We start from the raw sequence: 6000 nt of genomic DNA, 5'->3' as shown, positions 1-6000 counted from the left end.
ATACCTCACATGTGGGGGTAAACCACTGTTTGGGCACATGGTAAGGCTCGGAAGGGAAGGAGCGCCATTTGACTTTTTGAATGGAAAATTATCTCCATCGTTAGCGGACACCATGTCGCGTTTGGAAAGCTCCTGTGTGCCTAAACATTGGAGCTCCTCCACAAGTGACCCCATTTTGGAAACTAGACCCCCCAAGGAACTCATACAGAGGCATAGTGAGCACTTTAAACCCCCAGGTGCTTCACAAATTGATCCGCAAAAATGAAAAAGTACTTTTTTTTCACACAAAATTTCTTTTAGCCTCAATTCTTTCATTTTCACATGGGCAACAGGATAAAATGGATCCTAAAATTTGTTGGGCAATTTCTCCTGAGTATGCCGATACCTCATATGTGGGGGTAAACCACTGTTTGGGCACATGGTAAGGCTCGGAAGGGAAGGAGCGCCATTTGACTTTTTGAATGAAAAATGATCTCCATCGCTAGCAGAGACCATGTCACGTTTGGAGAGCCCCCGTGTGCCTAAACATTGGAGCGCTCCCACAAGTGACCCCATTTTGGAAAGTAGACCCCCCAAGGAACTTATCTAGAAGCATAGTGAGCACTTTAAACTCTCAGGTGCTTCACAAATTGATCCGTAAAAATGAAAAAGTACTTTTTTTTCACACAAAATTTCTTTTAGCCTCAATTTTTTCATTTTCACATGGGCAACAGGATAAAATGGATCCTAAAATTTGTTGGGCAATTTCTGCTGAGTATGTTGATACCTCATATGTGGGGGTAAACCACTGTTTGGGTGCACGGCAAGGCTCGGAAGGGGAGGCGTGCCATTTGACTTTTTGAATGGAAAATTAGCTCCAATCGTTAGCGAACACCATGTCGCGTTTGGAGAGCCCCTGTGTGCCTAAACATTGGAGCTCCCCTACACGTGACCCCATTTTGGAAACTAGACCCCCCAAGGAACTTATCTAGATGCATAGTGAGCACTTATAACCCCCAGATGCTTCACAGAAGTTTATAACGCAGAGCTGTGAAAATAAAAAATAATTTTTCTTTCCTCAAAAATGATTTTTAGCCCAGGATTTTTTAATTTTCCAAGGGTAATAGGAGAAATTGGACCCCAAATGTTGTTGTCCAGTTTGTCCTGAGTACGATGATACCCCATATGTGGGGGTAAACCACTGTTTGGGCACACGGCAGGGCTCGGAAGGGAAGGCACGCCATTTGGCTTTTTGAATGGAAAATTAGCTCCAATCATTAGCGGACACCATGTCACGTTTGGAGAGCCCCTGTGTGCCTAAACATTGGAGCTCCCTAACAAGTGACCCCATTTTGGAAACTAGACCTCCCAAGGAACTAATCTAGATGTGTGGTGAGCACTTTGAACCCCCAAGTGCTTCGCAGAAGTTTATAACGCAGAGCCGTGAAAATAATAAATGTGTTTCCTTTCCTCAAAAATATTTTTTTAGCCCAGAATTTTTTATTTTTGCAAGGGTAACAGGAGAAATTGGACCCCAAAAGTTGTTGTCCAGTTTCTCCTGAGTACGCTGATACCCCATATGTGGGGGTAAACCACTGTTTGGGCACATGCCGGGGCTCGGAAGGGAAGTAGTGACGTTTTGGAATGCAGACTTTGATGGAATGCTCTGCGGGCGTCACGTTGCATTTGCAGAGCCCCTGATGTGCCTAAACAGTAGGAACTCCCCACAAGTGACTCCATTTTGGAAACTAGACCCCCCAAGGAACTTATCTAGATGTGTGGTGAGCACTTTGAACCCCCAAGTGCTTCACAGAAGTTTATAACGCAGAGCCGTGAAAATAATAAATGTGTTTCCTTTCCTCAAAAATATTTTTTTAGCCCAGAATTTTTTATTTTTGCAAGGGTAACAGGAGAAATTGGACCCCAAAAGTTGTTGTCCAGTTTCTCCTGAGTACGCTGATACCCCATATGTGGGGGTAAACCACTGTTTTGGCACACGTCGGGGTTCGGAAGGGAAGTAGTGACGTTTTGGAATGCAGACTTTGATGGAATGGTCTGCTGGCGTCACGTTGCATTTGCAGAGCCCCTGATGTGCCTAAACAGTAGAAACACCCCACAAGTGACCCCATTTTGGAAACTAGACCCCCCAAGGAACTTATCTAGATGTGTGATGAGCACATTCAACCCCCAAGTGCTTCACAGAAGTTTACAACGCAGAGCCGTGAAAATAAAAAATCATTTTTCTTTCCTCAAAAAAGATGTTTTAGCAAGCAATTTTTTATTTTCACAAGGGTAACAGGAGAAATTGGGCCCCAATGTTTGTTGCCCAGTTTGTTGTGAGTACAGTGATACCCCATATGTGGGGGTAAACCACTGTTTGGGCGCACGTCAGGGCTCGGAAGGGAAGTAGTGACATTTGAAATGCAGACTTTGATGGAATGGTCTGCGGGCGTCACGTTGCATTTGCAGAGCCCCTGATGTGCCTAAACAGTAGAAACACCCCACAAGTGACCCCATTTTGGAAACTAGACCCCCCAAGGAACTTATCTAGATGTGTGATGAGCACGTTCAACCCCCAAGTGCTTCACAGAAGTTTACAACGCAGAGCCGTGAAAATAAAAAATCATTCTTCTTTCCTCAAAAATTATGTCTTAGCAAGTAATTTTTTATTTTTGCAAGGGTAACAGGAGAAATTGGACCCCAACAGTTGTTGCCCAGTTTGTCCTGAGTACGCTGGTACCCCAAATGTGGGGGTAAACCACTGTTTGGGCACACGTCGGGGCTTGGAAGGGAGGGAGCACCATTTGACTTTTTGAATGCAAGATTGGCTGGAATCAATGGTGGCGCCATGTTGCGTTTGGAGACCCCTGATGTGCCTAAACAGTGGAAACCCCTCATTTCTAACTTCAACACTAACCCCAACACACCCCTAACCCTAATCCCAACTGTAGCCATAACCCTAATCCCAACCCTAACCCCAACACACCCCTAACCACAACCCTAACCCCAACACACCCGTAACCCTAATTCCAACCCTAGCCCTAATTCCAACCCTAACCCTAAGGGTATGTGCCCACGTAGCGGATTCGTGTGAGATTTTTCCGCACGACTTTTGAAAAATCTGCAAGTAAAAGGCACTGCGTTTTACCTGCGGATTTACAGCAGATTTCCAGTGTTTTTTTTGTGCGGATTTCACCTGCGGATTCCTATTGAGGAACAGGTGTAAAACGCTGCGGAATCCGCACAAAGAATTGACATGCTGTGGAAAATACAACGCAGCGTTTCTGCACGGAATTTTCCGCATTATGGGCACAGCGGATTTGGTTTTCCATAGGTGTACACGGTACTGTAAACCTGATGGAAAACTGCTACGAATTCGCAGCGGACAATCCGCTGCGGATCCGCGGCCAATCCGCTGCGGATCCGCGGCCAATCCGCTGCGGATCCGCGGCCAATCCGCTGCGGATCCGCTGCCGATCCGCGCCCGATCCGCTGCGGATCCGCGGCCGATCCGCTGCGGATCCGCGGCCGATCCGCTGCGGATCCGCGGCCGATCCGCTGCGGATCCGCGGCCGATCCGCTGCGGATCCGCTGCCAAATCCGCACATGCCATAACCCTAACCCTACCCGTAACCCTAACCCTAGTTCTAACCCAACCCCCAGGAAGAAGCTACGCTGCGAAACGCGCGTCGGGGTTTTCCTCTCCACAGCAATCCTTCCACCAGCAGGTATTTATTGATTCAGAGCTCTCCTTATTTGCTCCATACTAGTCTATACGGACTTTATATTTTGCACATGCATTAGCACTTTATGTATATTCAGTTTCTGCCTCACACTAGTTTATACAGATTCTGTATTTGTACATGCACTTTATCGATATATACTTTCTTTTCTGCCTCATACCTGTCTATGTAGACTCAACATTTGCACATGCATTGGCACTTTTTTCGATATTTATTACAGCTGAGTATATACTTTTTTCTATTTTTATTGTAGCCAAATTGTGTTGGCACACTTTATTTACTAATTATTTTTGATGTTTGTCCACTTTTAGGACTATTGATTAAGATATTTTTGTGAGAACTCTACTGACACCTGCTGGTGTATATGAAATATATATATTTATTGTCCTCTATTTATTGTATATGATCTACTTAGGGATATATTCTCGGTTAATTTATTGGATTGCTTTGGGGTTACTCTGCCTTGTCCCCATTTTTTATGTATTATGTATATTCTTTACTATTGTTGTTTTTAATCTTCACCAATAAAATATTTTATATTTTATATTTGGTTAGTACTTCCCCTTTCTTTTGATATACCCTAACCCTAGTTCTAACCCTAACCCTAGTGGAAAAAAAATATATATATATTTTCTTTATTTTATTATTGTCCCTATCTATGGGGGTGATAAAGGGGGGGGTTTATTTATTATTTTTTTTATTTTGATCGCTGTGGTAGAACCTACCACAGCGATCAAAATGTACCTGTAAGGAATCTGCCGGCCGGCGGGCGTACTGAGCATGCGCCCGCCATTTTGGAAGATGGCGGCGCCCAGCGAGGAGACGGCCGGACACCGGGAGGATCGGTAAGTATGAAGGGGTGGTGGGGGGGTGGATCTGAGCACAGGGGGGGTGATCGGAGGACGGGGGGAGCGGACAGCAGGACGGGGGAGCGGGCAGGAGCACGGGGCAGCGGAGCACAGGACGGAGGGGACCGGACCACGCACCGGAGCACTGGGGGGGCGATCGGTGGGGTGGGGGGTGGTCACTTCAGGTTTTCCAGCCATGGCCGATGATATTGCAGCATCGGCCATGGCTGGATTGTAATATTTCACCTGTTTTTTAGGTGAAATATTACAAATCGCTCTGATTGGCAGTTTCACTTTCAACAGCCAATCAGAGCGATCGTAGCCACGGGGGGGGTGAAGCCACCCCCCCCTGGGCTGAAGCACCACTCCCCCTGTCTCTGCAGATCGGGTGAAAATGGAGTTAACCCTTTCACCCGATCTGCAGGAGCGCGATCATTCCATGACGCATACGCTGCGTCATAGGTCGTTTTGGCACCGACTTTCATGACGCAGCGTATGCGTCAAAGGTCGTTAAGGGGTTAAGAGTCTCCTCTTTCCTCCACTCGTTACCTGTAGTAATGGCACCTGTTTAAACTTGTTATCGGTATAAAAAGACACCTGTGCCCACCCTCAAACAGTCTGACTCCAAACTCCACTATGGTGAAGACCAAAGAGCTGTCAAAGGACACCAGAAACAAAATTGTAGCCCTGCACCAGGCTGGGAAGACTGAATCTGCAATAGCCAACCAGCTTGGAGTGAAGAAATCAACAGTGGGAGCAATAATTAGAAAATGGAAGACATTCAAGACCACTGATAATCTCCCTCGATCTGGGGCTCCACGCAAAATCCCACCCTGTGGGGTCAGAATGATCACAAGAACGGTGAGCAAAAATCCCAGAACCACGCGGGGGGACCTAGTGAATGAACTGCAGAGAGCTGGGACCAATGTAACAAGGCCTACTATAAGTAACACACTACGCCACCATGGACTCAGATCCTGCAGTGCCAGACGTGTCCCACTGCTTAAGCCAGTACATGTCTGGGCCCGTCTGAAGTTTGCTAGAGAGCATTTGGATGATCCAGAGGAGTTTTGGGAGAATGTCCTATGGTCTGATGAGTAAATTTATTCTAAATCTGGGAGCATAACAGAATAAAGCAGCTTATGCGATCATATACAACGTTTCGGCTCCACCGGAGCCTTTCTCACGTAATCGCTGTGAAAAACAAAACATATAAATAATAGATACATAAAGAAAACCCGTGGAAAAAAAGGGAGTATATACAAGGAAAACAACAAAAGATATTGTCCTGGTGTAAACATATTTGGTAGGCTCCTGTAATCGCAGCAGCGTCTAGCGGACACAGACTGTACATGATGTAATCACCATGAACAGCGATGAGAAGTACTTGAACCGCCACAGAGATTATTCGAAGGAAGGATGATTGGGTA

The sequence above is a fragment of the Ranitomeya variabilis genome, chromosome 1, assembly GCF_051348905.1.
Source record: "Ranitomeya variabilis isolate aRanVar5 chromosome 1, aRanVar5.hap1, whole genome shotgun sequence".
NCBI classification, from domain to species: Eukaryota; Metazoa; Chordata; class Amphibia; order Anura; family Dendrobatidae; genus Ranitomeya; species Ranitomeya variabilis.
The sequence above is the reverse complement of the archived record's forward strand: the minus strand, read 5'-3'. Positions refer to the sequence as shown.